Raw genomic sequence first — 10,918 nt, forward strand, 5'->3', positions numbered from 1 at the left:
GCTAGAATGCACCAATAAGAATTTAGTAAATTAAATAATTATTTAATTAAATAAATATATATATTAAATGATTTCCATAATTATATGTATATTAAATGATATCCATAATTATAATTTTCTTTTTATGGAAACTAATTATATCCATCATTAATGTCAGTAATTACATTATTTCAGAATGAATTCGCATCTAGGTTTTTATATATTAGTTCGTATTTTGTTTCAGGACTCACTCACTTAAAATACAATAAGTTGCATGGAATATGAAGAACGAGAGTGTATTCTACTAGAATACACTCTCATTCTGTTGGAATACAATCTCATTCTTCTAGATATGAATTTATTCTGAAAGAATATTATTGTTGACATTAATGACGAATTTAATTAGTTTCCATAAAAATGAGTTATATGTATGGATAACATTTAATATACATATAATTAATACTAAATTCCTATTGATGTATTATGTGAAAAACATTTGAACCTCTATATATATATATATATATATATATATATATATATATATATATATATATATATATATATATATATATATATATATATATATATATATATATATATATATATATATATATGGAGTGTGTACTTGAATAATTGGGTATGAAGTCATACTCTACAAAGTCTTCTTCACCCACCGTTACATCATAACATCAAATCTTACAAATTTATATCATCAAACCCCACAAATTTATTTTTCAAAAGTCCTTTCATAAAATATTATTAATTTATAGAAGAAATTAGTTTTCTATGAAATTTAATGTACGACCTTTTTTTCTAAAGAATTAACTTCACCATGTCCACAAATTTACTTTCCAAAAATCTATATAATTTGGAAAACAATGTAAATTAATAAAGACTAAATAGGTTATACAATCAAAGTTCTATAAGATATGAGGTCAAATTTGAAGTTTTACGAGTGATTCTGTTTTTTAAGGCCTTATACAAAACGGTAATTTTATATTAATTTATGATTATTTGATCACATAAATATAGATTTACAGTTATATCCAATTTTTAGAAATATTATATCTACAATTAATAACACAATGTTATCAAAAACAAAATACTTGTATGCCCGATAAGAAAAAGCATAACAAAAAGCAAAAAAATTATGCCTCAATAAAAAAAAATGTGTCATCACATGCATAACACGCCATGACACGTCAAGTTTAACAACAACGCCATTATATTTTTCGTAAAGACGGAATCGCGTCTCACCCATGTCAGACCTTGACGCACACCATAACGTGCCTTTTAGAACATTTTGTACAATTGTAGTCGTATTTATTAACTAACGACGTACACTTATTTATTTAGGGATAATCACCAAGATATCAAATTCATTAAGTCATAAGCAACTTAAAAAGGTCTTACTTTTTATGTTTTTATTAAACTAATTATCAATTTTGCAGCGAGCTTATTAGTATCCGGAACTACTTTTCAATAAACCTTAGCACATAAATTTTTTAGAAAAAAAACAACTCCAAATAATATTTATTATCAAATTAGTTTGAATACAAAATACTAAATTTTTTTCACAATATATATATATATATATATATATATATATATATATATATATATATATATATATATATATATATATATATATATATATATATATATATATATAAAGAGGTTAAATGTAAAATGCATAATAAGAGCAACATATATCGGAACCATGGATCAAGTGATACTTGTAATTTTCTTTTATTCACTAGTAACATATTGTAGAAGTTATTAATGTATTTTCTCTAAAATGATGTGTTGTGAACTTGTGATGCTTTCATTGGTTCTAACATGTGGTGTCCTAATCATGCATTTTCCATATAACCATTTTTCTTCCTCTTTCTCTCTTTGTATATGTGTGTGTGTGCGTGTATATATGTATATATATATATATATATATATATATATATATATATATATATACACACGTTAAAATGTTTGTCATATCTATTGTGTGCTAGAATGCACTAATAAGAATTGAGTAATAAATATGTATACTAAATGTTATCCATACTTATAACTTATTTTTATGAAAACTAATTAAATTCGTAATTAATGTCAATAATAATATTCTTTCAGAATAAATTCATATCTAGAAGAATGAGAGTGTCTTCCAGCAGAATGAGACTGTATTCTAGTATAATACATTTTCGTTCTTCATATTCAATGCAACGTTATTGTATTTTAAGTGAGTGAGTACTGAAACAAAATACAAACTCATATATAAAAACCTAGATCCGAATTCATTCTGAAAAAATGTTATTGCTGACATTAATAACGGGTTTAATTAGTTTCCATATAAAGAGAATTACAATTATAGATATCATTTAATATACATATAATTAAGGAAATCAGTTAATATTTATATTTATTTAATTAAATAATTATTTAATTACTAAATTCATATTGATACATTGTAGCATACAATAAATATTAGAAACAAAATAACAAAGCCCTATATATATATATATATATATATATATATATATATATGTGTGTGTGTGTGTGTGTGTGTGTGTGTTTGTGTGTGCAAAAGCTCAATATACAACAAGTATTAATCAAAGAGCCAAAGAACTAATCCAAAACGCACGACGGTCAAGAGAAATATTGTAGATATGTACAATGAACGCATATGCATTAGATTATACCAAAAAGTTCATTTCTTTTTTCTTTTTAGTTTTTTTTGTCAAAAAGACTAAATTTACTATTGTTCATTATTTTTCGTCATCTTTAAAAAAGATTAATATTGTTATATGAAAAGTGATTTTTTTTCAAAAACTTACTTTATTATATTTGTGTTTTGAAAAATTAAGGTATATTTTTTATCGATTCTTTTTTAATAAATATATCAAAAGTCATACTTTTTGTACTTTTTAAATATAAATTCATATTGATCTAAAAAAAATCAAAGTTTTAGCACAGATTCACGTTGTGAACGTTTAAAATTTTAGCTCAGATTCACATTTTAAATCTGCTGAAAACTGATTATATTTAGTTAAAATTCATAGTGTGAATAATATAAATTCATATTCACATTTTGAATTTTGAAAAAACCTTAATTATATACAGTTTTGATTTATAATGTGAATAAATTTACTTGTTGATTTTACAAAACTAATTTTTGAGTAATCAAAGCATTAAATATTTTAAACAAGACTAGTGGGCTGCAGTGTGGGGCTATGTGGGGTAGAACAATATGGTGTTATATCATTTGTAACCTCTATGTGGTTAGAAACCGCAGGGTTAATGAGTCATATTTCGGTTAAAATATGCAATGGGAGCTATCTAATTGGATTGAACATAGATTGATCCTTAGGATGAGAATACCTTTTAAGTTCTCTACAGACGAAGTAGTTGATGTCTGCGTCCATGTTGAATTTGGCTTAAGAGTGGAGATCCACGATGCAGAGAGACCAAAAACCTCGTAGATGTTTCTTCAATGAGTCCATGTCTGTGAGCATCTCTTCCAACGTAAGTGATGAATTCATCCCAGAGAGTGGTGCCATAATCAACTGGTTTGTCGGTGAAGATACTCCATATATATCCAAGAGTTGTTTTCTCATAGCATTTGTACCACCGGTTTAACCAAAAAGGCATCGAATAATGTAGTGGCAAAGGAACTACCACACAGTTGGTAGTTTTCCTTTCTTGAAATCCGCAACACCCTTTAATTTTGCTTGGTACCCTATTTTGTAAAGAGCTTTGAACACATCTTCATTGGAGGAACTCTTAAACACAGTCTTGGCAGGAATTCTGAGATTGATTGCATCGAGAAATTTCTTCTTGGTGAGAACTACAGTTGATTCGTCAGCAAGCTTGAGATGAATAAGTTGTAGATCATCAGTTGGTCGATTTGGAGAGAATACACACATATAGAGCACTGCGAGTGGAACAAAGTCTGCAAAATGAAGTTGAAAGCGTTGAACAATGGATGCTTTAGTATGAATTTGATGATGAGCTTAATGGATGGATCATAGTGATCATGATCCTGAAAGTTGGCTTAATAGTTCCTTGCGGCGATCAACGGCTAAGTGTTTTTGACTATGGAAGATGAGCTAGTCGGCTTAGCTTTTTTCTTGGAAGCACCAAATTTCGCCATTGTTGTGTTTTGAAAATGATTTAAAGAACTTTTAGAAAGTGTTTGAGCAAGATAAGAGAAGGAAAAATTCCTCGATTTAGTGTTCAGAAAGTGTAAAGCTTTCTTGGAAGGAACTGGGGGGGGGGGGGGGGGGGGTAGACCCCTGGATTTGAAATCCAAATTCTAACGGGGAAATAATTTTACAGGTGTGAAAACCTTCGGGCTTTTCCATTTGAATATATTTTAATAAAAAATGTTTCAGGGGCAAATCCAATCATTAAATGCGATAATGGGCACATTTAATGAATGTGATGATTTAGTGGGTAAACGTGGGATAATGGGTAACAAAACCTGTTAGACTTTATAACAATAAGTTTGTTGTTAAGTTTGATATAATAATTCGTATGCTAAGTTGATATAATATATTGATTATTTTGAATTATATGATTTTGTGTGTGTGTGTGTATATATATATATATATATATATATATATATATATATATATATATATATATATATATATATATATTAAAATGCATCATGTCAACCGTTTGAATGACCTCTACCCATAAGTTACTCATTAATAAAATTAAATATAATATGGTTTGATGTTATTTATAGTTGTTGTTATTATTAACTAATTTTTTAAAATATATTTGCTTAATGTTTTAATTTCTATCGTTGCAATTATTTCAAACACCAAACATTGTTTTTTTGTTTTTAAAGGTAACAATATAATCATTTATATAGAGTTATTTTTAAATATTGTTATTTTAAGTTACTTATTTGAAAACTTTTAATTATTATAAAAATATATTTACAAAATATTTTAGTTGAATTGAGATTATATTTTAGTTTTTGCATTTAGCACTATAACTTATCACTTTTAACTATTCACAAAATATTCTTTGGGTTGTTTAAGTGGAACTAAAATCTATACTTAAGTTGACCCTCTAATGTTATATTTAAATTAACAATTTACGTATTTTATCCAAACTGTTCAAAAATTGTAATTTTAAACTGATAATGGTTTACATACAACAACATATTAAAACTAATAAATTAAATATAATATGTTAAAAGCTAAAGACAACTTTATAAGTAGAAGTAAAGATATTATTTTAATATTGAAATTTAGTTTATATGTGAAATATGATTACACTTTAGGTTTGATATTTATTTAACCTTATTAACCAACTTATAGTCATTATTGGAAAGAAATTGAAAAGTCATAGAAGTTTCAAATGAATGTGGTGAAAGGAAAAATGTTGCGCGTAGCGCAGAAACACCTATATATTTGAAATCTTTATAAATACATGTTTTCTTAAATATAACAATAGTTTTGTTGTTAAATTTGATATAATAATTCGTATACTAAGTTGATATAATATATTGATAATTTTGAATTATATGATATATATATATATATATATATATATATATATATATATATATATATATATATATTAAAATGATCGAGGTCGTTGTCTCGGTCAAAAATAAACCTCACACACTAGATAGCTAGGATAAGGGTCGAATCCACGAGGAGATTGTGTTCAAACTTTGCGTTAAAATAGTCAATGAAAAAGAACTAATACTTGCAATTGTCAAGAAATAATAAAACTAAGATTTAAATAAAAAAAACTAGAAACTTTATATAGCAAACGATTACCAATGAGAAAAACAAGTTTTGACTATGGAAGATGAGCTAGTGGGCTTAGCTTTTTTCTTGGAAGCACCAGATTTCCCCATTGTTATGTTTTGAAAATGATTTAAAGAACTTTTAGAAAGTGTTTAAGCAAGATAAGAGAAGGAAAAATTCCCCTATTTAGTGTTCAGAAAGTGTAAAGCTTTCTTGGAAGGAAATTGGTGGGGGGGGGGGGGGGTAGACCCCTAGATTTGAAATCCAAATTCTAACGGGGAAATAATTTTACAGCTGTGAAAACCTTCGGGTTTTTCCATTTGAATATATTTTAATCAAAAATGTTTCAGGGGCAAATCCAATCATTAAATGCGATAATGGGCACATTTAATGAATGTGATGATTTAGTGGGTAAACGTGGGATAATGGGTAACAAAACCTGTTAGACTTTATAACAATAAGTTTGTTGTTAAGTTTGATATAATAATTCGTATGCTAAGTTGATATAATATATTGATTATTTTGAATTATATGATTTTGTGTGTGTGTGTGTGTATATATATATATATATATATATATATATATATATATATATATATATATATATATTAAAATGCATCATGTCAACCGTTTGAATGACCTCTACCCATAAGTTACTCATTAATAAAATTAAATATAATATGGTTTGATGTTATTTATAGTTGTTGTTATTATTAACTAATTTTTTAAAATATATTTGCTTAATGTTATAATTTCTATCGTTGCAATTATTTCAAACACCAAACATTGTTTTTTTGTTTTTAAAGGTAACAATATAATCATTTATATAGAGTTATTTTTAAATATTGTTATTTTAAGTTACTTATTTGAAAACTTTTAATTATTATAAAAATATATTTACAAAATATTTTAGTTGTATTGAGATTACATTTTAGTTTTTGCATTTAGCATTATAATTTATCACTTTTAACTATTCACAAAATATTCTTTGGGTTGTTTAAGTGGAACTAAAATCTATACTTAAGTTGACCCTCTAATGTTATATTTAAATTAACAATTTACGTATTTTATCCAAACTATTCAAAAATTGTAATTTTAAACTGATAATGGTTTACATACAACAACATATTAAAACTAATAAATTAAATATAATATGTTAAAAGCTAAAGACAACTTTATAAGTAGAAGTAAAGATATTATTTTAATATTGAAATTTAGTTTATATGTGAAATATGATTACACTTTAGGTTTGATATTTATTTAACCTTATTAACCAACTTATAGTCATTATTGGAAAGAAATTGAAAAGTCATAGAAGTTTCAAATGAATGTGGTGAAAGGAAAAATGTTGCGCGTAGCGCAGAAACACCTATATATTTGAAATCTTTATAAATACATGTTTTCTTAAATATAACAATAGTTTTGTTGTTAAGTTTGATATAATAATTCGTATACTAAGTTGATATAATATATTGATAATTTTGAATTATATGATATATATATATATATATATATATATATATATATATATATATATATATATATATATATTAAAATGATCGAGGTCGTTGTCTCGGTCAAAAATAAACCTCACACACTAGATAGCTCGGGTAAGGGTCGAATCCACGAGGAGATTGTGTTCAAACTTTGCGTTAAAATAGTCAATGAAAAAGAACTAATACTTGCAATTGTCAAGAAAAATAATAAAACTAAGATTTAAATAAAAAAAAACTAGAAACTTTATATAGCAAACGATTACCAATGAGAAAAACAAGGTTTGACTATGGAAGATGAGCTAGTGGGCTTAGCTTTTTTCTTGGAAGCACCAGATTTCGCCATTGTTGTGTTTTGAAAATTATTTAAAGAACTTTTAGAAAGTGTTTGAGCAAGATAAGAGAAGGAAAAATTCCCCTATTTAGTGTTCAGAAAGTGTAAAGCTTTCCTGGAAGGAAATTGGTGGGGGGGGGGGGGGGTAGACCCCTAGATTTGAAATCCAAATTCTAACGGTGAAATAATTTTACAGCTGTGAAAACCTTCGAGTTTTTCCATTTGAATATATTTTAATCAAAAATGTTTCAGGGGCAAATCCAATCATTAAATGCGATAATGGGCACATTTAATGAATGTGATGATTTAGTGGGTAAACGTGGGATAATGGGTAACAAAACCTGTTAGACTTTATAACAATAAGTTTGTTGTTAAGTTTGATATAATAATTCGTATGCTAAGTTGATATAATATATTGATTATTTTGAATTATATGATTTTGTGTGTGTGTGTGTATATATATATATATATATATATATATATATATATATATATATATATATATATATATATATATTAAAATGCATCATGTCAACCTTTTGAATGACCTCTACCCATAAGTTACTCATTAATAAAATTAAATATAATATGGTTTGATGTTATTTATAGTTGTTGTTATTATTAACTAATTTTTTAAAATATATTTGCTTAATGTTTTAATTTCTGTCGTTGCAATTATTTCAAACACCAAACATTGTTTTTTTGTTTTTAAAGGTAACTATATAATCATTTATATAGAGTTATTTTTAAATATTGTTATTTTAAGTTACTTATTTGAAAACTTTTAATTATTATAAAAATATATTTACAAAATATTTTAGTTGAATTGAGATTACATTTTAGTTTTTGCATTTAGCACTATTACTTATCACTTTTAACTATTCACAAAATATTCTTTGGGTTGTTTAAGTGGAACTAAAATCTATACTTAAGTTGACCCTCTAATGTTATATTTAAATTAACAATTTACGTATTTTATCCAAACTGTTCAAAAATTGTAATTTTTAACTGATAATGGTTTACATACAACAACATATTAAAACTAATAAATTAAATATAATATGTTAAAAGCTAAAGACAACTTTATAAGTAGAAGTAAAGATATTATTTTAATATTGAAATTTAGTTTATATATAAAATATGATTACACTTTAGGTTTGATATTTATTTAACCTTATTAACCAACTTATAGTCATTATTGGAAAGAAATTGAAAAGTCATAGAAGTTTCAAATGAATGTGGTGAAAGGAAAAATGTTGCGCGTAGCGCAGAAACACCTATATATTTGAAATCTTTATAAATACATGTTTTCTTAAATATAACAATAGTTTTGTTGTTAAATTTGATATTATAATTCGTATACTAAGTTGATATAATATATTGATAATTTTGAATTATATGATATATATATATATATATATATATATATATATATATATATATATATATATATATATATATATATTAAAATGATCGAGGTCGTTATCTCGGTCAAAAATAAACCTCACACACACTAGATAACTAAGGTAAGGGTCGAATCTACGAGGAGATTGTGGTCAAACTTTGCTTTAAGATAGTCAATGAAAAAGAACTAATACTTGCAATTGTCAAGAAAAATAATAAAACTAAGATATAAATAAAAAAAACTAGAAACTTTATATAACAAACGATTACCAATGAGAAAAACATGGCTACTTCAGGTTCAGTGTCGGATGATTAAGACTCACGTGTTTATCTTCCCTTAAATTCTAAATTAATTATGAAAACACAACTAAGGTTAATTAACATGCAATAAATAACTTTGGGCACGAAATATGATATCCCAACTAGTTGTCTTACTCCCTATGTGTAAATGGATTAGGAACAATGAGTGGCTTGACAATATTGTGTCTTATGATTACCAATTACAATGTTTAGCATTTAAAATCACAAGTTTGGAATAATATATGTTGATTCAACCGATCGTCTTAGTTCCTAAACTATATGAACTCGACACGATTAGTGAATTTGACAATATACTATCTTAATTGTAAAATCGAACACATGAATAATACCCCACTTTAATTATCATTAATCAAAATCATAACTTTAAGAACATATAATAACTAAAGTTGATTGGAATAGAAGTAATAATCAAAACACGTTCATCAAATCATCCTAAACATTCCCGGAAGTAACCTAGGTGGTTTAGCCTTCCATAGAATTCACAAAACACAAAACTTTATTAAAAACAATGTAATTCATAATAAATTCATACACCAACTTGAAATCATAAAACTAATAAAATCTAATGATCAATCAATCATGGAACGATGAAACCGTGGAGAAGAAGTAACCAAATCTGGTGTTTGATGAAGATCCACCGGTTGAACAACTTCAATTGTTGAATGATGATGAACTTGGTGATTTGTAGCCTCGGATTCGGAAATTGATGATCAGAAACGCGTTTGGAGAAGGTTTGAATGTGTTTGGAACCCTCCAAAACTGGGTAAAATCACAGGGGAGAAGTTCTAATTTCGATTACGGTTAAATCTCCTTTAAATAGGTGTTGAAAAACTAATTATTGGAGCTGTTTTCCGCGTCGGCGTCCTAGTAGGCGTCTTAGACGTCAGGTAGGACACCGGGGCATCTTTCAGGGCATTTTACATGCCTTCTTCCATCCTTGATTTGCACTTGAAAATGGCCTAAAACGGGTAGGCGTCCTAGGGGGCGTCTTAGACGCGTTCTAGGACGTTCCTCATCTTTGTCGCTCCTTTTTGGTGATGAAAACGATAGAATCGGTAAAAACGCAAAACATGAAAGTTGTATGAAATTTTGTCTAGTGTTCAGAACTTCTTCATTCATGTCAATTGGAGCTCTAGATCTTGAGATATGATCAAAACATTAAAGAGTGGTCAAATTTCTCAACACCATTTTCTTTCATTCCTTTAGCAATTCGTCTCCCATACATGTTAGCTTCAGTTTGCTCGTTTTTCTTGCGGGTTCCGCCCACTTTAGCACTAAGTATTTACCTGTATATAAAGTTCAACAACTCATCAAAGTAGTGCCATTCTTGGACAATTATGCATCAATTCAACATATTTAGTACAATTTAGTATATTCATAAAATAGACTTATCAACCTCCCCAACTTTATTCCAATCTCGTCCCGAGATTGGCCTGAAATAATCAGCATAGGCTTACTCTCTTATCCTAAGAAAAACTCAATTGAATCACGAATTCCGTACACCTTATCAAAACATATTCAATAGCACAATATATTGATTTTGGGGATTATTAGTTTCTTATCCATACTTTTAAACTCAAAACACATGTTATGCTTATTTTACTTTGTTGTTTGAAACC

Source organism: Lactuca sativa, chromosome 5, assembly GCF_002870075.4.
Source record: "Lactuca sativa cultivar Salinas chromosome 5, Lsat_Salinas_v11, whole genome shotgun sequence".
Lineage (NCBI taxonomy): Eukaryota > Viridiplantae > Streptophyta > Magnoliopsida > Asterales > Asteraceae > Lactuca > Lactuca sativa.